The following is a 23509-nucleotide window of genomic DNA, read 5'->3' as shown; positions in this document are numbered from 1 at the left end:
CAAAAAGACAACTTTCAATTTGTAAATCTTTTGTATTTTTGTCCCTATTTTATTTAGTTTTATTCTGATCCATATTACTTCTTTCCTTCTACTAATTTTAAGTTTGGGTCATTCTTGCTTCTCTACTTCCATGAGATACATTTTGAGATTGTTTATTCAAACTCTTTCTACTTTTTTGATGTTGGCATTTACTCCTAGAAAGTTCTCTCAGCAATGTTTTGCTGTATCCCATAGGTTTTGGTATGTTTTGTTTCTATTCTCATTTGCTCAAAAAAAATTTACTTTCTTCCTATTGCTTCATAGATCCATACTTGTTTGAGCACACACTGTTTAATTTCCATGTATTTTTAACAATTTCTGAGGTTCCCCTTGTTGTTTTCTAGTTTTATTTTATTGTGGCCTTAGAAGACACTCAATATGATTTTGATTTGTTAAAATTTCTTGAGATTTGTTTTGTGGCATAACATATAGTCTATTCCAGAGAATGTTTCATGTGCTGATAAAATGTATATTCTGCTGCTATTGGATGAAACATTCTGTTAATGTCTATTAGATCTGTTTAATCCACAGAACAGTTTAAGTCCAATGTTTCTTTGTTGATTTTGTCTAGAGAATCTGTCCAAAGCAGAAAGTGGGCTGCTGAAGTTCTTACCTATTATTGTATTGACACCTATCTCTCTCTCTCTTTAGCTCTAACAACATTTGCTTTATATATCTGAGTGCTCCAGTGTAGAGTGCATATATATTTACAATTGTATGTCCTCTTGCTGAATTGATTCCTTTATCATTTTATAATGACTTTGTCTCTTATGTTTTTTTACTTAAAGTCTATTTTGTCTGATATAAGTGTAACTACTCATGTGTACTTTGGTTCCATTTATATAAAACATGTTTTTCCATCTTTTCAATTTCAGTCTATGTGTTTCTTTATCGGTGAAGTGAGTTTCTTGAAAGCAGCATGTAGTTACATCTTTTTTATCCATTTAGCTAGTGTATATATTTTAATAGGGAAATTTAAACTGTTTACATTCTAGATTGTTATAGAGATATGAGGACTTGCTCCTGTTATTTCTTTTGCATATGCTAAAAAAATGCTCCTGTTATTTTTTTTGCTCCTGTTAATTGTTTTGCATATCATTTATCCTTTTCCATCTCTCTTATTTTTTATTTTTGGTGATTTTCTGTACTGATAATGTCTGATTCCTTTCTTTCTTTCATTCATATATCTGATCTACCAGTGAGTTTTATACTTTTGTATGTTTTCAGGATGGTAGATATTGTCCTTTCACTCCCAGATGTAGGACTCCTTTAAGCATTTGTAGGGCAAGTCTAGTGGTAATAAATTCAGTTTTTGCTTGTCAGAGAAAGACTTTACTTCTCCTTCATTAATGAAGGATAGCTTTGCTGGGCATAGTATTCCTGGCTAGCAGGGCTTTTTTTCACTTTCAGTACTCTGAATATGTCATCCCATTCTCTCCTGTCTTGTAAAGTTTCTGCTGTTAGTCTGATGGGGATTCCCTTATATGTGACTTGACACTTTTCTCTTGCTGTTTTTAGAATTCTCTATTTGTCTCTGCCTTTTGACAGTTTAACCACAATGTGCTGTGGAGAGGACCTTTTTGGGTTGAATCTATTTGGGAATGTTTGAGCTTCCTGTATCTGGATGTCTGTATCTCTCACAAGACTCAGGACATTTTCAACTATTCTTTTATTAAATATGTTTTCTGTGCCTTTTCCCATGTCTTCTAAAACTCTCAAAAGGCAAATATTTGTTCACTTAATGGTGTCCCATATGTCATGCAGGTTTTCTTCATTCCTTTTATTCTTTTTTTTTGGTACTTTATATCTTTTTGTCTGACTGGGCTATTTCAAAATATTTGTCTTCAACAGAAATTCTTCTGCTTGATCCAGTCTATTGCTGAAGCTCTCAACTATACTTTTATTTTATTCATTGAATTATTCAGTTTTGAAATTTCTATTTGGCTTTTTAATTATATCTATTCCTTTTAAAATTTCTCATTCGGGTCATTAATTGTTTCCTTATCTCTTTGTATTTCCTCTTTGTCTTCTCTTGTATCTTGCTGAGTTTCCTAAAGATCATTAATTTGAATTCATTTTTGGACATTTCATAGATGTCCTTTTCTGTGGGGTCTGTTAGTGGAGAGTTATTGTGTTCCTTTGGAAGCATCATATTTCTTTGCTTTTTAATGTTTCTTGTGTTCTTGTGTTGATATCTGTGCATTTGGTAAAACAGTCATTTCTTCTAATTTGATTAAATAGCTTTAATAGGGAAATAGTTTTCCTGTGTATGTATCTGTAGTCTTAGTTGGGTAGGTTGCTTTGGCTTTATTTCTGAGTGAGTGCAATAGTGCAATTTCCATATGAATTCTTTGGCTGTAATCAACATCGGTGGTGTCTACAAGTTCCTCATTTACTTATACTGTAGTTGTTCGTGGGGCTGTGGAAAACTTTTGCTGGAAATGAAGACACTGAGCAGGCCAGTCTTTGGGCCCCTAGTAGACACATGCAGGTATGTGGCAGCCCCACTGCTTGAAGGGGCAGGTTTTCTGACATTGGTAGTGGTGGGCACTGGGTGGGCTGGTCCTTGGGTCCTTGGGCCCTTGGGAACCATGCATAGGCACTAGTGGTAGTGGCAGTGGGTCCAGGCATTCTGATTTTGGGGCCCCGGGTGGTACACAGAACCTCTACTGCTGGAGGGATTGGGGACCACCAGTGACAGTGGCAGCCACAGGCAGGCAGGCCTCAGGTTCTAGGGAGCACATGCTTTGGCTCCCCATCTTTTGAGACAGCCTTCCTGGTATGCTAGACTGCTTGGTGTGCCTGTTCCTAAGAGTGTAGGGTGCTGCATGGACTTGGGTGGCAGGGATACAGCTGTACTGCTGGGTCTAGCTGGTGTTGTAACATTGCAGCCCTCTGAGTGCATGTTGAGGGGTATTGGTGGAGCCCAAGGGCTATGGAGATGGAAGACCTATTGGGTCCCAGGCCAGAATGCGGTCTGGTAGTAACTCTGCTTCCAAAATGGTGCTGTGCTGTGGTAATTTGGGTCTCATGAGTAAAACTCAGTGTAAATGTCCTCTCTGGAACAATGTAGATGTATGGACCCAGGCAACTCCCTATACTAGACCTGGCTGTCCTGTAATCAGAGCTGCTGATGTTTGTGATGAGAATATAAACTGCTATGTGTCTCTTGCTTAGCTTTTCCTCAAAATGGTGAGTCCTTCTCAGCTCCAAGATAATCCCAGGCAGCTGTTTCACTTGTCTCTCTATGCTGCCATGTTGAGTTTCTATGCTTGAAAGAGTGTCACCTCCGTGCTGAATTTCAGTATTCTCACTTAGATGCTCCTATTCAACGTGTGGTTATTATCTCTTTATTGTTTTGGTCCTTCTTTGTGGAAGAGGCAAGTGCCAGGACCTCTGAGCAACCATTTGATGACATGTCTTTGCATTAGCTTTATTACCAAGAAGAAAGAAACTAATGTTATTTAAAAAATATATATACATGTAATTTCCTGAAATATACATTCCAGGAATGTTCTAGCTCAGAGGACAACAGCAGCTGCTGGGTGTTTGCAGATTCCTGTGCTTATCTACTCTAATTTACTTTGATGATACTTAATCATGGATCATTTGGATGCAAGAAATAAAAATCAACTCAAAGAAGCAAAAGTAAAAGAGAGAATTATTAAAATGATTCAAGGGCTCTCATGGAGCCCTATTCAGGCATTTGCAGGAAATATGACTGAGCACCATGAAAACTAAAAACCATTAGGGAGTCTCCCTCTCTCTTCTCCTCTTTCATCTCTCTTGTCTCCTTCCTTCTCTCTTCTTTCCATCAGCTTTCTCATTAAATAGCTCTTACCTCTGCATCTTTCTGTGCATCTGTTCTGGGCTCATCTCTTCAAATCTCCTTCCACTGGAGGGATGTTCATTATAGTTTGTGGCCCCTTATAATTCCAGTTTGCCATAGCTCAAACTCTAAACAGTCTTGCAGCTCCAGTATACAATATTCTGTTTCCTGTGTCTTTAAATTCTCAGAGTATAACACTGTTTGAGTTAGGGATTCATCCCTAAATTATAGTGAGGAGACCAGATTAAAAGCTGTTGCACCTATTCCTTTAGGAGGAGCTATAGAGGCATGCCGCCCCCCCAAAAAAAAGGGTGGGGAGGGACACGAGCTGGAATTCCTAACATGTCTTTTCTACCACAGATTCTGTGAGGAAAAAAATCTCAGATGTGTTCTTCTTACACATTGTAACATAATGTAGGTTGTTGGTGACTATACTTACAACATTGTAATATCTCTTCAAGCTGTTATTTAGTGAATGTAGTCGACAAGAATACAATAAAGGTCTCTTCCCAATTAGGAGTGTGTGTGTGTGTGTGTGTGTGTGTGTGTGTATGCACTCCAAGCATTTAGAAAAGTGGAAGAAGTTGAAATTGTAGCAACTTTGTGTCATTTCCCCTAAATGCCATGGCTATTCTCAGTGTGTGATTTGATCCCCTTCAAATTGGCATAGATATACTTGTTCTCTGAATTTTGGAGATTAAATACACAATAAATAAACAGGACCTACTTAAAATTTCTTGAGATAGACAATGCAATTTTGCCCATCTCAAGAAATTTTAAGTAGGTCCTGTTTTATTTAGCTTCAGTTCCTCTTTAGAAAAATAGCTCTCCTTGTTTTTTCTGACTCATCTGTTTCTTTGCCATTTTTAATATGCACTTTGCAACAGAGCCTCTGTAACTGTTTTGTGTTCTTTCCTCATAAAGCAGTTGAGCATCTGCGTATTACTCTGCAGTAAGACTCTCTTCATTTCAGGAAGTTCTACATTAGTCATAAACCACCTATTTCTGATCTAATACAAAATATCAGAAGAAAAATCTCAAGATCTCTTCACCTGATTTTTTACAAAAAACAGTTTTTCAGTACTTTCCAAATCTCTTTTCCAGCCTTCCTAAAGAAAGCTTATGGATATGTCTCTTGATTCTTAGTCTTTCTCACCCTGCAAACCAGCTCTCTAGGGACTGAAACAGGGCAAAAAACAAAGCCTGAATGTGTAGAATTCTCTGATTTTCATTGTGTAAACACTGCCACCATGACAGAACTGAAACTACCAGTGTGATGTCACTGAATGTGGCGTTGGAAAGAATGCACACCATCCACTTGCTCTAGCTGGTAGGAGACAATCCAAGCATACCACACTCTTTTTCTTTCAGGCATAGTAGCAAATAGTTTGAATATATTGTTTCTCGAGCCACACAGCCTAGATTTCAATACAGTATTAGCTCTGTGACTCTGGCAAATTGCTTAACTCCTCAAAGATGAAGAAGTTTCAATTTCTTCATCTTTAAAATGGGGGGTAATAATAAGCTATGTCTCACAGTGTTATTGTTGTAACGTGTAGAATTCTTAGAATAGTGCGTAGACTATAGTAACCACTATAGTGTGTCCTATTACTCAGGACTAGAGTTCCAGTGGTGGTATGCAGATTTATTGCCACTAGATGGCGGGCTCCTCATTTCTGTAGCGCAAACCTTTTCTGCAGCAGTATTTGCAACTTGACATTCAAAAAACTGCTAATTCGATTATATGAATTAACTGATAGCATTTTTCCTTCCATTATCTCCTAGTTTAAGTTACATATTTGACTTTGAAATTCCACTGGGAACCCAGCTACTGGCCCTCACGTGAAGCCATTTCTAAAGCTCTATGCAGAAGTTATTCTCAATCAGGACTTGCTAATCTTAGTGAGTTATTATAAGAATTAAAACCAAAGCCACAGTTGTCCCTGCTACAAAGGGGGTCAATTCCCTGGCCTTTCGCTCCTCTTCTGTCTTTTCTCACCCAAATCTGACCTCCATCATTACATAATTTGTTCTCCTGCCCAGTCACTAAAAGGGGATCATAAATTAGTTCAACAATAGTTCAGTTCTATAAATATTTATTGAGCATGTATGATACTATGCTAGGAAATAAGGATAAAAATGTAAATAAAAATCACATAGAAGCAAGGAATTGATCTACCAACAAATTTACTAGATCTTTCCAGAAATAATGTATTAATTTTTTGATGAACCAAACAACTTACTCTAAAACTTAGATGAATAAGAGTTCTTGAATAACTAATATCTCTATGAGATCTAAAGACATTCTAAGTTACAGGTAGACTAATACAACAAGAAAATGTCCAGGGGAACTTGAGATGTGATAAAAGTGAACCACATATAAGTGGGTAAAGGAGAGATTATTTATTAGATGGTACTAGACATGGGGCTTACTACTTGGAGAAAAGTAAAGCTGGATATCTCCCTTTTACTTCATACAGAGGTAAACTCAAGTAGATAAGGGATCTAAATGCAGAAGGTTAAGGTATAAATCTAATGGAAGAAAACATAGAATAACTTTGTGAGCAAAGAGTTAAGGAATGGCTAATTAAGACCCTAAAAGCTCAAATCAAGGCAAAAATTGACTGGACTTCTATTCAATGAAAGGTGCAGGTAAGAGATGGACAATATCTGAGAGCTACAAGAAACCACTCGGTAGGCTACGTAAGGACAATTTGTGCACATACAAACACACAAACACGAATGGGCAGAGGAAACCCAAATAGCCAGCACACAGAAGAGGTGCTCCTGCTTATCTGTAACCAGAAATATGTAAATTAAAAACAACAACAGCGTACCATTTTGCATGCCTTAGAATAGCCACAAATTACCAAGTGTTGGAGAGGATGTGAAGAAAGGAAAGCCCTGGTGCTACTGGCAGGACTGTCAAATTGTACCTTTGAATCTGGAAAGCAATCCTTCCGCATTTTGTGAAATAAAATATTTGCATATCCTTTGACTCAGAGAACCACTCCTGGTTACATTCCCAAGAAAAATTCTGGCACGGGTTCATAAGAGGCTATAAATAAATATGTCTCTTGCATCATTTCTGTGGAGGTAGCAAGTTGAAAGAGCCCTAAATAAGGAGAATGGACCAGGAAAGTGTGATGGGTGGCCAGGATAGAATATTATGCAGCAGTCAGAAGCAGTGAAGTTGATGTGCCAACAGCAACATAGAGGGAGTGTCTAGAGTGAAAACTACAAGAAGCACAGCTGTGGCCCAATGCCATTTATGTTTATGAAAAACACCTCACACACAAAACAACACCATATGTTTTAGGAAGTGATATTTATGTCCAAGGACCTCATCAACTGAAACAGCACGTGTCTGAAGAGGTGTATAAAGAGTATAGTTTATGGAGACAGACCACTTGGGTTCAAATCCTGGCTTTCCCACTGACTTACTCTGTCAGTTTGAGCAAGTCTCTTAACTGCTCTGTAATGTTTCTTTATCTGAAAAAAATGGGAAATAGAAACAATAATGACTCTGAGGGGGTTATTGTGAGAAATAACGGAGGTAATAAAAGTGCTTAAACAATGCCTGGCAGTAAACGTTCACTGTTATTCCTGTTATTGTTGTCAATAATAATATGACTGGGGAATCAAGAGTGAAGAGAAAAGTAAGATTAAAAAAAAAAAAAATGAAGGTGGGGGCCGGGCACAGTGGTTCATGCTGTAATCCCAACACTTTGAGAGGCTGAGGCGGGTGGATCACCTGAGGTCAGGAGTTAAAGATCAGCCTGGCCAACGTGATGAAACCCCGTCTTTACTAAAACTACAAAAAGTACCTGGGCATGGTGGCAGGTGCCTGTGATCCCAACTACTTGGGAGGCTGAGACAAGAGAATCACTTGAACCCAGGAGGCAGAGGTTGCAGTTAGCCAAGATCACACCATTGCACTCCAGCCTGGGCAACAGAGTGAGACTCCATCTTCAAAAAAGAAAAAAAAAAAAAAACCACGAAGGTGGAGAGATTTCATGTACAATAGTGAGTTACAAATTAAAGGTAATGATTAACTCAAGTCTCTCTGAATCCAAGGTTAAAAACACACACATGGATTTTCCTCCCTGCAGAAACTTAGAGCATGGTGGAGGATACTGATAACTTCAATGTAATATGGTAAGGTCCATGATAAGAGAATGCAGAGATGGCATGAGAACATGAAAGTGGGACACTTAGCCTGGAAGCTCACAAAGAAATTCTGGAGAAAAGGAGTCTTGGCGGGCAGTATGGTTTAGGCCTTAAGATTTGGAACCCGGATTAAGATCACAGTTGTGCCTTTTACTAGCTTATATGATTTTTGGCAAGCTATGTTCCCAGAATAATAGCACCTAGAGAGAAAATACCCAGGACCTAAGAACATATTACTAGAACTCAAAGACCCCAGAGGAATCTTGCTGATTTAAGTATGCTTGAGTCTTCGGTCTAGGTAGTTCCTATCTCTTCAAGAACAATCCTTCCTACATATCTTCAATCATGCGTATGTTAACCTAAAAGCCCCAAAATGCATCTCCTTACTGGTTTGCTCCAAACATGTTAGAGAGTGGACTGTCTCACTCTCTTGTAATCCTCGGCAAAGTGAAGATCAGAGAGGGTGGTGATCATACAAAATCTCGAGAGCAGTCACAGGTGATGGCTGTGATGAACTTTAACATCAGAAGGAGGCAATTACCAGCCAGAGGTGAAGGGTCCTCTGAGCAACTGGCTCAGGAGCTCCTGACAAGCAGCCCATGCACTGTCACTGGCACGTGCTCTGTAGGCTACCAGCTGCGGTATTAAAAAGAAACCCACCAGCCACACAGACTAAGTCAGTAGCTAGAATGTTATTTGGAAGGTAGTTATTGGTCTAGGAAAGAGGACTTAATCACTGGAGAGTTTAGAAATCTCATTTTCAAAACACTCACTAGCTTTGATCATGTTTCTCACAGAAAGAGCATGAAAATAAAAATACTTGAGTAGCCTGAAATTTGCCTAGGGAATCACCCTAGAAGCAAAGAAGGAAAAGAACATCATAGAAATTCTGGCAGGCACAATTCCATGGACAGAACTAGAAAACATATTCTCTAACAGTTTTGAAACCAAGATCAGGTAAGAGAAAGCAGACAAACTTTATTTATTGATTGATTTAGAAACTGATGACAATTTAAACAAAGTAAGCAGCCATCAAAGCTTAGTGTCAAGGCCACAGAAGTTGGTGGTGAATGGCATAAGTTCAATTCCTACTGTCACCATTTACAGGCTTTGTGATCTTGTAGCAGTTTCTCCCTCAATAAAAGGGAAACAACGAGGATAGCATCTACCTAAATAGCCACTTTGGAGAACAGTTTGTCCATTTCTTAAAAAGTTAAACATAAACTTAGCATTGAGTAATTCCACTCCTAGTTATCTACCCAAAAGAACACATATGTCCATGCCAAGTCTTGAATGCAAATATTTATAGCAGCACTGTTCATAATGGACAACAACCTGAAACAATCCAAATGTCCATCAACAATGTGGCACATCCATACAATGGAATACTATTCAGCAATAAAAAGTTAAAAACTATAAGTACATGCTACAATATGGATGAACTTCAAGAACATTATGGTAAGTGAAAAAAAATGAGATGCAAAAAAACCTATATACTGCATTATTCCATTTCTATGAAATTTCCAGAAAGGACAAATCTATAAAGACAAAAAAACAAAAAAAGATCAGTGGTTTCTTAGGGCTGGAGGTAGGAGTGGGATTGAGTGCAGGTTCTCAACAGGGTTGACTACAAAATGGCATCAAAGAAGAAAAAAGAAAAAACTTTGAGATGATTAAAACATTCTAAGGCTAAATTGTAGTGATGGTTGCACAACTGTATAAATATACTAAAAATTATTGAATGGTACACTTACAATGGGTGATTTTTATGGCACATATATAAAGCTGCTAAAAAAATAGTACTTACCTTGTAGGGTTGTTAAGAGGATTAAATTAGTTAATACTTATAAAGTACTTAGAAGAGTGACTAATGTAGTAAGCTGTATGTGTGTCTGCTAAACAATAAAAATAAATGTGGATGTGTGATTCATCCCAAGAATAAATTACTAACAGTTCCTGTATGTTTTTCTACACCAACAGGAAGCAATTCTGAGTACTTAGGCAATGAAATTACTTCTTTTCTATAAAATATGTTTCTAAGATCACACTAATCTTGAGGTTATTCCAGAAGAGATTGTGAAACATGTCACATGACCTCGCCTTGCCTCTACCTGCCATAGCTCCAGCCTTCTCTCTCACCATTGCCTTCCTTCAAATTCTTCAGCCAAAAAAACTTCTCTCAGTCCCCCAAGACTCCAACAGTGGACTTTTGCACATGTTGCTGGCTCTGTATGGAATATCTACCTGTTCTTCCTCTCTGCTATTGACTGAATGTGTGTGTTCCCATAAAACTCATAGGTTGAAATCCTAACCCCCAAGGTGATGGTATTAGGAAGTGGAGGCTTTGGAAGATGATTAGATCATGAAGGTGGACGCCTCATAAATGGGGGGAGGTGGCCTTATGAAACAGACCCAGAGAGTTCCCTGTCCTTTCTACCACGTAAGGACACAGGGAGGAGACAGCCATCTATAAGCCAGAAAGTAAACTCTCATCAGACATTAAATCTGTTAGTTCTCTGATCCTGGACCTCCCAGCCTCCAGACCCACGAGAAATAAATGTCTGTTGTTTATAAGCTACGCAGTCTCTTGTATTCTATAATTGCAACACTGACTACAAAGCTGTCCATGGTCTACTTACTTCCTACCTACCATTCAAGTCTTCATTAGGGTCACTTCCTCTGAGAAGCATTCCCTGATTTGTTCTCAATGTCCTTAACACTCCTCCCCCAACACACACACACACACACACACACACACACACAAACACACTTTATACTGAATTTGGTAATTGATGTTTTGCCTTTTGACTCCCATATCAGATGGAGTGCTTATATCCCCAAGCACTCAGAACAGTGCATGGGACAGAGGAGACACTCAATAAACACCAGTGCAGGTTTTCAACCAGAGTGATTTTGATGCCACCAGGAGACACTTGGCAATTTTGTCACCTCAAAAGTTTCCTTATGCCAGTGTTCAGTCAATCCCCACTCTCACTGCTAGCCTCAGAGAAACCATTGATCTGCTTTCTGTCTTTTCTGAAAATGTTATGCAAATTAAATTATATAATTGTCCTTTGCATAGGTTTTCTTTCATTAGCATAATATTTGGGAGCAGGGGGATGCTAGTGGCATCCAGTTGGTAGAGGCCAGAAATGTTGCAAAAACATTGTACAATAAACACAACAGCGCCCCCACAAACAAGAATTATCCAATCCAATGTGCCCATATGCTGAGGTTGAGAAATTCTGCCCTAGTGAAATAAAACTGTGAATTAATGAACAAATAAATTATCTTTTCTGACACAAATTTAAGGATTGTTTTCACTGTCCTTTCAAATTCTTTTTAAAATAGAAAAGTCTCTGAAAATATTTCCATATCCCTTCCTTCCCACATTTCAACTTTGTTTCTCTGACAACATTATTTTCAAAGAATGGCTCAGAATGGGAGAAAAACCAGGATTGTTGCATTGGGGGCACTGGTGTTCTGCACAGGCTCCCTTAGACATAAACCCAAGCAGGTGATGTGCTGCCAGCAGGCTTCAGCTGTCTGCCTTGAGCTGAAGAGTCACCTCAGCCAAGGTCAAGGCCCCTTCCCAGAGCAGCACATAACCTGTGACTAGCTCATGAGGGATGTAAAGTCCCAGTCAATTTACTGGAATGAAGTGCAATCTCAGAATCCCTTGTAGGACCAACAGGGGCCTTTGTTAAGACAGCATCACAGCATCACAGCCAAACTTCTCCCTCTGCCTGACTCTCTCGTTCCCTTCCCTTCCCTTCTCATCCCATCACTTCCTCTCCACAGGTGGTGATTATAAATCAATCCCTAACAAAGCTCCTCCACTCTAATCTTCAGGAGTCTACCTCCCAACTGTGACAATATGAAACAATGACTCTGCTTCTTAAATTTATACTAGAGCATAAAAACTTTTAATGTACAAAAATACATATCTGTAAGATAACCTATCATGACAGACACCAGATCAGTGGTTGTTTGGGGATGGAGGGCAGGGAGAGACAGAGGAAGGAACTGCAAAGGGTCATGAGGAAATTGGGGAGGGGTGTGACATAAATGTTCATTATCTTGATTGTGATGGCAATTTAACAGGGATATACACATGTCAAAACTTACCAAGGCTTACGCTTTAAATATGGGCAGTTTATTGTGTGTCAGTTAGACCTCAACAAAGCTGAAGAAAGAGAGAGAGAGGAAGGAAGGAAGGAAGGAAGGAAGGAAGGAAGGAAGGAAGGAAGGAAGGAAGGAAGGAAGGGAAAGGAAAGGAAGGAAGGAAGGAAAAGAAGAAAAGAAATAAAGAGGGAATGAGGGAGGGAGGAAGGAAGAAAGAAAGGGAGGAAGGAAAAGACCTTAGAGTCTGAGATTAGGAGAAATTACACACAATACGTAATATGGCTTTTTTTACATTTTCTTTTGTTTTTGTCCATGTGCATACATATTTTATAAGGACATAATTACAGTACATATTAACTGTTCTCAGTTTCAATATTATCACACTGGTATGTCCCGATGAACTGTGAGATGTTCTACCTAAATTTGTTATTAATCATATTTAAAGTATGCCAGTTTGCTAAGGTTTATCTCTTTTAATATAGCATAGCACACCCAAGATTAGAATTATAATAATGTCAATTTCACTCGTTTACATTTCGGTATGTTTTTTTAAGTGAGAAAGCGAGCACACAGGGCTTCACATAACTACCGATAAATCCTTAGGAAAATGTCAAGTGTTGAGAACCAGTAATGTAAATACTTGGTACTCAGTGGTATCTTAGCAAATATTGTATCTTAACACTCTGTCACAGATGTTGCTACATGGCCTTCATAATTGACATTTTCCTTAAATCCAAGTAAAATATACAAATGGTAAAAAAAAAAAAAAAAAAAAAAAAAAAAAATCACATAAATAATAACAGTTTCCTTCTAATCCCCTCCCCTTTCTGGCAGTATAACTTCCTAAGGGCAACTTTCTTCCTTTCTTCATTACTTTTTTCCTTCCTTCCTCCCTTCATCTTTCCCTACTCCCATTTCCTCCCTTCTTCTTTCCTTCATATCTGTGTCTTTCTGGGTAGATAATTTACTTACATGGGTCAAAAATTTAATGTTTCAAATGTCATATACAACAAAAACTCTCCCTCATACCTTGGTACTCAGTCACTTATGTTTCCTCCTCAAAAGTGAACAATTTTGTCAGTTCTTTGTCACTCCATTAAGCAATATCAGGAAGTATAAATATGCATGTGTATTTCACACACAGAGTATTACAAACTTTTAAGATAATAAAATGCATCATTTTACATCATATTACATAATTAATATATGGAATATCATTAAATATTAATATAAAAGAGCTTCCAAATTCTTTTTAAAGATGCAAGATATTCTAAATATTGATGTACTGAATTAGTCCCATAACAATGAACATTAGGTGCTTTCCAGGCTGTTGCTATTACAAAAAGTGTTGTAATTTAAACCTCATAGAAAGGCGAGTTCAGGTCCCCACATATCTGCAGAGCAGAACATTTGGCTGCATGCAACCCTTGTGGTCAGTGACCCTTCCCTGCTTCAGAGCCCAACCTGAGGTTCTTTCTAGGCCTGGGAAGGGAGACAAGCTTGAAACTGTGCATATCTGTAGAGCATAGCCTCTGGCCTTGCCCATCCCAAGTGGGCAAGCGGTGACCTAAGAGACCTCATCCAGCCCTAAGGCTAAAGCCCAGCCAGTGGCCCCATCCAACCAAGGATTCCAAACAGCATATCACTCACCTAGAAAAGAGAGCCTGCAAATCTACTCAATCAGAGATAATTACAGAGCCTAGCCAGAAGTTCCACCTGAACAAAGCCCAGCTAGTGCTCTCACTAGAGTGCAGAGTACAGCCAGCAGCTCCAGCTGATCTTGGAACTCGGGCAGCAACTCAGCCCAACTTAAAACCCAAAAGCAAGATCTGCCTGCATAGGGTCACTACCAGCTAACCCATTCAGAAATACAGGACAGACTAAATAGTGAAGCTCTGTCCCCAACACAGAACACCAGCAAAAAATAGACAAGGTGGGTGATTCCTCAAATGTGCAGACACTAACACAAAGACACAGAATTACACACATACACACACAGACACGCACACACACAAAAAAACAGAGAAATATGACATGACCAAAGAAATTAATAATGCTCCAATAATGGACCCTAAAAATGAAGATCTACAAAATTTCCAACAGCAGTATCACTAATCTAGGAAACAGACCCTAGATGGCTGACAAAAATTTCAGAAAAAAATCCTCTTCAAGAAGCTCAGGAAAGTATAAGAAAACATGAATATAAAATTAAATAAAATTTAAAATGCAATACACAAATAGTTTGGCAAAGAAGTAAACAACAATAACAATAGAAATTTTAGAGATAAAGCATATAATAAATGAGCTGAAAAATTAAATAAAATTCTTCAATGGCAGACTCATCGAAGGAATGAGTGAGGTTGAACAAGGCACATTTGAAATTACAAGCAGAAAAAGGAATTACAAACAGAAGAAGGAATCAGTAAGGTTGAAGATGATACATTTGAAATTACTCATGGAAGAAAGAAAAAATAATAAAATGAAAGAAAGCCTATGGGAATTATAAGACACCATCAAGATAACTAAATTTACACAATAAAAGTGGCAGTGGGAGGATCACTTGAGGCCAGGAGTTCAAGACCAGCCTGGCCACATAGCAAGACTTCCATCTCTACAAAAATAAAATTAGCCAGGCACGGTGGTACACATCTGTAGTCCTAGATATTCCAGAAGCTAGGCTTGAGCCCAGGAGTTTGAGGTTATGATAGGCTATGATCACGTCACTGCACTCCAGCCTGGATAACAGAGAGAGATCCTGCCTCAAATAAATAAATGAGTAAAAATAGAAGTGGCAGAAAGTTCAGAAAGAGAGAAAGTGTCAGAAAGTACTTTTTTTAATTGTTGAAAACTTCCCAAATCTAGGGAAAGATGCCAACATCCAGGTACAGGGTGCTCAGAGGTCTCCGACAAAATTCAACTCAAAGAAGTGTTCAACAAGACATATCATAATCAAATTACCAAAAATTAAAGATAGAAAGAACTCTGAAAGCAGAAAGAGATAAGGAAAGATCACATCTTAGTGAGTCTTAATGTAGATAGAAAGAACTCTGAAAGCAGAAAGAGATAAGGAAAGATCACATCTTAGTGAGTCTTAATGTGGCTAGCAGTGGATATTTCTGTAGAAACCCTACAGATAAGGACAGAGTGGGATGATATACTCAAAGTGCTGAAGGAAAACAGTGCCAACCAAGAATACATTATCCAGAAGTCCTTCTGAAATAAGGGAGAAATAAAAACTTTACCAGACAAACAAAATTTAAGGGTGTTCATCATTACTAGTCCTGCCTAGTAAAGATGCAAGAATTGCTAAAAAGAGGTTCTTTAAGCTGAAATAAAAGCCTGTTAATTAATAACATAAAGCATATGAAAGTATAAAACTCAATTGTATAAGTAATACATGGGCATATTCAGAATACTCTACTACTGTAATGGTGGTATATAAAGGAATTTTATCTCTACTATGAGGGTTAAAAGATAAAATTATTAAAAACAACTATAGCTGCAATAAATTATTAAGGGATACAAATTACAGAAAGATGTAAAATTTTATATCATATTATAAGAGGTGGCAGAATAAAAGTGTAGAATTTTTGTATGTGACTAGAGTTAAGTTGTTATCTGTTTAAAATAGCCTATTATAAGTACAAGATGCTTCGTGTAAGCCTCATGGTAACTACAAAAGCAAAAACCTATAGTAGTTGCACAAAACATAAAAAGAAATAATTCAGAGCATACCACTATAGGAAACCAGCAAACCACACACACACACACACACACACACACACACACACCCCAAGGAATGAAAAAGAAGCAAGACAATAAGAAAGCAAGTTACAACACAGCAGTAGAAAGTCCGTACCTACCAAATAATTACCTTAAGTATAAATGAATTAAATTATCCAATCAAAAGAAAGTAACTGAGTTGATTAAAAAGGAAAATAAAAACATGTAGCCGGCCAGGTGCGGTGGCTCACGCCTGTAATCCCAGCACTTTGGGAGGCTGAGGTGGGCGGATCATGAGGTCAAGAGATCAAGACCATCCTGGCCAACATGGTGAAACTCCGTCTCTACTAAAAATACAAAAATTAGCTGGGCGTGGTGGCATGCGCCTATAGTCCCAGCTACTCGGGAGGCTGAGGCAGGAGAGAATTGCTTGAAACCAGGAGGCGACAGTTGCAGTGAGCCAAGATCCCACCACTGCACTCCAGCCTGGCGCCTGGTGGCAGAGCAAGACTCTGTCTCAATAAAAAGAAAAAAAAAAAATTTAGCCTACAAGAGGCTCACATTTTTAATAAAAACACACAAAGACTGAAAGCAAAGGAATGGAAAAAGACATTCCATGCAAATGGAAGCCGAAAGAGAGCAGTGGTAGCTATACTGATATCAGACCTAATAGACTAAGTCAAAAACTGGAAAAAAAAAAAAAAAAAGACAAGGTCATATATAATATATAATAATAGAAGGTTCAATTCATGAAGAGGACAAAATAAGTATAAATACATATGTTCCCAACATTAGAACATCTAAATATAAGAAGCAACTATTAAATGATCTGAAGGCAGGCTGGGTGTGGTGGCTCATGTCTATAATCCCAACACTTTGGGAGGCCAAGGCAGGAGGACCTCTTGAGCCCAGGAGTTTGAAATTAGCCTGAACAACATAGTGAGACCTCATCTCTACAAAAAATAAACCAAATTAGCCAGGGATGGCAGTGCACACCTGTAGGCCCAGCTACTCAAGAGGTGGGAAGCTCATTTGAGCCCAGGAGGTGGAGGCTGAAGTGAGTCAAGATCACACCACTGCACTCCAGCCTGGGTGACAAAACAAAACTCTATCTCAAAGAAATAGATAATCTGAAGAGAAAGATAGACTGCAATATAATAATAGTAGGAAACTTCAACACTCCACTTTGAACAATGGACAGATCATCTAGATAGAAAATCAGTAAGATAACATTGGCTTTGAATTACAAGTTGGGCTAAATGGAACTAATAGATATATACAGAACATTTCATCCAACAGCAAGAAAATACACATTCTTCTTAAGTGCACACAGAACATTATCCAAGATGGATCCATGTGTTAGACCACTGATATAGTGGGTCTGTGTCCCTGCCCAAATCTCATGTCAAATTGTATAATCCCCATTGTTGGAGGTGGGGCCAGATGGGAGGTAATTAGATCACAGCGGTGGATTTCCCTCTGCTGCTGTTCTTGTGATAGTGAGTTATCATGAGATATGGTTGTTTAAAAGTATTTAGTGCCTCCCCCTTTCTTCCTCCTGCTCTAGCCATGTAAGATGTGCCTGTTTCCCCTTCACCTTCTGCCATGATTGTAAGTTTCCTGCCATGCTTCCCATACAGCCTGTGGAACTGTGAGACAATTAAACCTCTTTTCTTTATAAATTACCCAGTCTCAGGTATTTCTTTATAGCAATGTGAGAACTGACTTATACAGCCACAAAATGAGGCTTAACAAATTGAAGAGGATTATAACCATCACAAATATGTTTTATGATTATAATAGTATAATACTAGAAATCAGTAACAGGAAAAATCTTCAAAAATTCACACATGGAAATTAAACAGCATACTTCTGAACAATCAGTAGATCAAAGAAGAAATAAAAAAAAATTGAAAACTGTTCTGAGACAAAATTGAAGCACAACATACCAAAACTCATGGGATGTGGCAAAAGCAGTTCTAAGAAGAAAATTTATAGCAATAAACACCTATATCAGAAATGAAGAAAGAGCTCAAATACACAATCTATTATTATACCTAACAAACTAGAAAAGGAACAAACTAAGCCCAAAGTTAGCAGAAAAAAGGAAATAACAAACAGCAGAGTGGAAAAAAATAAAATAGGAACTAGAAAAACAATAGAGAAAATCAACAAAACTGGCCAGGGATGGTAGCTCACACCTGTAACCCCAGCACTTTGAGAGGCTGAGGCAGGCAGATTGCCTAAGTGCAGGAGTCTGAGACCAACCTGGGCAACATGGCAAAACCTCATCTCTACAAAAAAAAAAATACAAAAGTGAGCCAGGCATGGCCATGTGTGCCTACAGCCCCAACTACTTGGGAGAGTGAGGCAGGAGGATCACTTGGGCCCAGGAGGTCGAGGCTGCAGTGAGCCGAGATCGTACCATTGCACTCCACCCTGAGTGACAGAGCAAGACCCTGTCTCTAAAAGTAAGATAAAATATAATAAACAAAACAGTTGGATATTTTGAAAATATAAACAAAAGTGAAAAAAAACCTTAGCCAGAATAGGGAAAAAAAAAGACTACTCAAATAAAATCAGAAATGAAAGAGGAAATACAACAAATAGTGCAGAACACAGAGGGATCATAAGAAACTACTAAGAGCAATTATATTCTACGAATAGGATAACAGAAAAAAAATGGATAAAATCTAGACATACATAACCTACTAAGACTGAATCACAAATAGATAGAAAATCTCAGTATACCAAGAATGAGTAAGAAGTTTGAGTTGGTAATAGAAAGTCTCTCATCAAAAAGCCCCGGGACAAGATGGCTTCACAGCTGAATTCTAGCAAACATATAAAAAAACTAATACTGTATCAGTCCATTTGTGTTGCTATTAAGGAATACCTAAGACTGGGTAATTTATAAAGACAAGTGTTTTATTTGGCTCATAATTCTGCAGGCTGTACACAAAGCACAGTGCTAGAATCTGTTTCTGGTGGGAACCTCAGGAAGCTTACAATCATGGTAGAAGGTGAAGGGGAGCCAGCATGTCATATGGCGAGAGAGGGAGCAAGCAAGATACCAGGCTCTTTTAAACAATCTGCTCTTGTGTAGACTCACACAGCAAGAACTCACTCATCACCAAGGGGATGACACTAAGCCATTCTATAAATGAGAGATCTGCCCTCATGAACAACATTTCTATTGAGCACCACCTCCAACACTGGGTATCACATTTTAAGGTGACATCTGGAGGAGACAAACATCCAAGCTACATCAAATACCAATTCTTTTAAAACTCTTCAAAAAAAAAAATTGAACTGGAGGGAACACTTCCAAACCCATTTTACAAGCCAGCATTACCCTCTTACTAAAGTCAAACAAGGATAGTAATTATAAGCCAATATTCCTGATAAACATAGGTGTAAAAATCCTCAACAAAATACTACAAACTTAATTAAACAGCACACTAAAAAGAACATTTACCATAAGCAAGTGTGATTTATCCCAGGGACGCAAGGATGGTTCAACATATACAAATCAATAAGCATAATACACCACATTAGCAAAATGAAGGACAAAAACCATATGCTCAATGGACACAGAAAGCATTTGATAAAATTCAATATCCTTCATGATAAAAACTCTCAACAGGTATGGATGGAATATACCATAACACAATAAAGGCCATATATGACAGTCCCACAGCTAACATTATACTCAAGGGTGGAAAGTTGAAAGCTTTTCCTCTAACATCAGGAATAAGACAATAATGCCCACTCTCACCACTTTTTTTTTTTAACATAGCACTGGAAATCCTTACCAGAGCAATTAGCCAAGAGACAGAAAGAAAAAGGATCCTAATATGAAAGGGAGAAATAAATTGTCTGTTTCTTGATCATATAATTTTATATTAAAAAAACTCTATAAAGACTCCACCAAAAAATTGTTAGAACTGATAAGCAATGTCAGTAAAGCTGCAGGATACAAAATTCATACACAATAATGAGTAGCATTCTTGTACACTAATAGTGAACTATCTGAAAAAGAAAGTAAGAAAACAATTCCATTTATAGTAGCAACAACAAAAACCAAAAAAAAAAAGGTGTAAATTTTTTAAAATTGGTTAAATGAGGTAAAAGATCTGTTTATACTGAAAACTGTAAAACACTAATAAAAGAATTGAAAATGACACAAATAAATGGAAAGTTGTCCCATGAAAGAATTAATATTGTTAAAATGCCCATAGTACCCAAAGCAATTTAGAAATTCAATGCAATCTCTATCAAAATTCCAGTGTCATTTTTCACAGAAATAGAAAAAATAACCCTTAAATTTGTATGGAAGCTTTAAAACAAACCCAGATAGCAAAGGACTCTTGAGCAAAAAGAGCAAAGGTGGAGTTGTCACACTTCTTGACATCAAAATATACAGGAAAGCTACAGTAATCAAAAGAGCATAACATTGGCATAAAAACAGACACATTGACCAACACAGCAGGATTCAGAGCTCAGAAATAAACCCACACATTTATAGACAATTGCTTTTAAAAAAAATTTAAGAACAGGGTCTTACTACATTGCCTCGAACTCCTGGACTAAGAGATCCTCTCACCTCAGCCTCCCAAGTAGCCGAGACTACTGTCATGAGCCACCACGTGTGGCTAATAATTCATTTTTGCTTCAGGTGCCTAGAACAAACAAGGGAGAAAAGATAAGCTCATCAACAGATGATGCTGGAACACTGGATATTCACAAGCAGAAGAATAAAATTGGATTATTATCTTAGACCATATACAAAAATCAATACAAAACATATTAAAGACTTAAATATAGGGCCTGAAACTATAAAACTCCTGAAGAAAACACAGAGAAAAACCTCCACAACATTGGTCTGGGCAACAATTTTTTGGATATGACCCCAAAAGCACAGGCAACACAAGTAAAAATAGACAAATGAGATTGTATTAAACTAAATAGCTTTTGAACAGCAAAGAAAACAATTAACAGAGTGAAGAGACAACTCACGGAGTGGGAGGAAATACTTGCAAACCACACATCTGGTAAGGGGTTAATATTCAAGCTATATAAGAAACTCACACAACTCAAAACAGGAAAATAAATCACATGATTTTTAAATGGGCAAAGAACCTGATTAGATATTTCTCAAAAGACGACATACAAATGGCCAACAGATCTGTATAAAATAAATGCTCAATATCACTAATTATTAGAGAAATGCAAATTAAAACCACAATGAGACAGTACCTCACACTGTTAGAATGGCTATTTTCAAAAAGATGAAATAAAGGCCGAGTGCGGTGTAATCATAAACATATTTGTGATGGTTATAATCCTCTTGAATTTGTTAAGTCTCATTTTGTGGCTGTATAAGTCAGATCTCACACTGCTATACAGAAATACCTGAGACTGGGTAATTTATAAAGAAAAGAGGTTTAATTGTCTCACAGTTCCACAGACTGTATGGGAAGCATGGCAGGAAACTTACAATCATGGCAGAAGGTGAAGGGGAAACAGGCACATCTTACATGGCTAAAGCAGGAGGACAAAATAATGTACTTAGACCACTATTTCTTGTTTCAACAGCTCTAATCAGTATCTAGGGTAAAATTAAGTAAGCAGGAAGCCATTGACCTGAGACTGTCTTCATGTTTTGAATTCCTATGAAGCAAAGTGCAACCTAACTTAGTATGTAAACAAACTGAAACTTAACTTAGGAGTTTCATTTTTATAACAGATAGCCAGGTCTTAGCCAATCACAAGCAGTCAAGGTTCAGCAAAGCGCAAGCAGCCAACTGACTGGCTCATGTCTAAATCAAGCAAAACACTTAGCTGCAACAAATCAAACTATTTCTGTACTTTACTTTCCTGTTGTGTTTATAAATACTCATTGTCCACAGTTGCAGAGCTCTCTGAACCTCTTCTGGTTCTGAGCACTGCTTGATTCATGAATCATTCTTTACTCAAACTGTTAAAATTTAAATTGTCTAAGGTTTTTTTTTTTTTTAACACTAGATACCCCTCTCAGCAATAGGAAGATGATAGCCCATAGAAGTGAATATATTTTTCTTTTTGTTATCTCCGCTCCATATTATCCACAACAGGGCTCAACCTAATAATAACAATAGTAACAACAACAACAACAGTAATTGTGTGGAGATAGACTGTAAGAACTCAGATCAATGTTTTGCTATTCTGCGATACTTAAAGTAAATATTTATGAGTCCATACTCATATAAATAACTGACTGAATAAATAAATAGAAAGAACAATTCTCCTATCAGAAAAATTCCAATTAATAAATGTAAAAAATTAAGGAAATAGAGAATCACCATTTGAACACCACAGTAACAATGGCTGCAGGCAAGATCCACTGATGACTAATAAAACTCATGGGTGAAAGTTTAGGGAGCAAACTGGATATGTGCATAGCCTCAAAGAATCTCCCCCAAATATTTATTAGTTACCACGGTGCTGTTAACATATATCCACACCTTCTTTAATATTCTTTCCTCCAGGGAACAGACTTAATCTACTCAACCCTCACTCCCAGTTTCGGCTGCACTAAGTGACTCCCTTCCAAAAACTAGGGTTTGGATAGGGGAAAATGGTGGCTTTACAGAAGAGAAATTTGCCAGTTGCTCCACCTTAACCAGGTGACCAAGGTAACATCACCAGTGACAAGTCATGTTGATACCCTGTATCTCATGTCATGATTCAAGGAGAAGGGACCTTACCTCTGTGGCATACTTCCCCAAAGTCCACAACCCTAGTCTTATTCTGAGGAAACATCAGACAAACCCAAATAAAGGGACATGCTACAAAATAGCTGATCGATACTCTTCACAAATGTAAAGGTCATGAAACACTAGAAAAGGCCAAGAATCTTTCATAGAGATGAGAAGAATAAAGAGACAGGATAACAAAATTCTGTGTGGTATACTGGACTGGATCCTGGAACAGAAAAAGAACGTTAGTCAAAAAACTGGTGAAATCTGAGTAAAATCTTTGGTTTAGTTAATAGTAATGTACCAATGTTAATGTATCGGCGTTTATCATTATACCATACTTATATAAGATTTTCACATTAGGTGAAGCTGGATGAGGGGTATTCAGAAACCTTGTACTATCATTACAAGTCTTTTGTAAATCTAAAATATTTCCAAATATAAAAAGTTTTTTAAAATAAGTGATCTACCTTTGATCTACCTTTGAAATGATACCTTTAATTATTATGCTGAATTAGCTCTTGGACACTTTAAAATTATGATTACTGGAGACAAACAAAAATGTAGCTGGGTGTGGTGGCTCATGCCTGTAAACTAAGCACTTTGGGAGGCCAAGGTGGGAGGATTACTCGAGCCCAGGAATGCAAGACCAGCCTGGGAAGCATGGTGAAACCCTGTGTCTACAAAAAATACAAAAATTAGCTGGGTGTGGTGGCATGAACCTACCTGCTACTCAGGAAGCTGAGGTGGGAGAACTGCTTAAGCTTGGGGAGCAGAGGTTGCAGTAAACCAAAATTGCACCACTGCACTTCAGTCTCGGCGACAGAGTAAGATCCTGTCTCAAAAACAAAACAAAAGAAAGCAAAACAAAAAAAAAAAAAGA

The 23509-nt window shown here is 37.8% G+C and overlaps 1 protein-coding gene across 20 annotated transcripts in view; it reads right to left on the bottom strand.

Moving 5' to 3' along the window:
* Positions 1–23509, bottom strand: part of KEL (Kell metallo-endopeptidase (Kell blood group)) — a 299932-nt gene that overhangs the window by 252246 nt on the left and 24177 nt on the right. For 17 of the 20 annotated variants that reach the window (XM_064372680.1, XM_064372658.1, XM_064372693.1 and 14 more), the window contains exon 3: positions 20454–20568. The gene's annotated coding sequence lies outside the window, so the exon portion shown is untranslated. Of the gene's footprint in view, positions 1–20453; positions 20569–21386; positions 21559–23509 lie in introns of those variants that run through there. The other 3 variants (XM_012447450.3, XM_064372656.1, XM_064372651.1) reach the window with 3 other exon arrangements.

The sequence above is a fragment of the Aotus nancymaae genome, unplaced genomic scaffold (assembly GCF_030222135.1).
Source record: "Aotus nancymaae isolate 86718 unplaced genomic scaffold, 86718_ANA_hifiasm-v0.15.2.pri h1tg000002l, whole genome shotgun sequence".
NCBI lineage: Eukaryota > Metazoa > Chordata > Mammalia > Primates > Aotidae > Aotus > Aotus nancymaae.
Note: the sequence above shows the minus strand (reverse complement) of the source record. Positions and strands in the feature narration are given on the sequence as shown.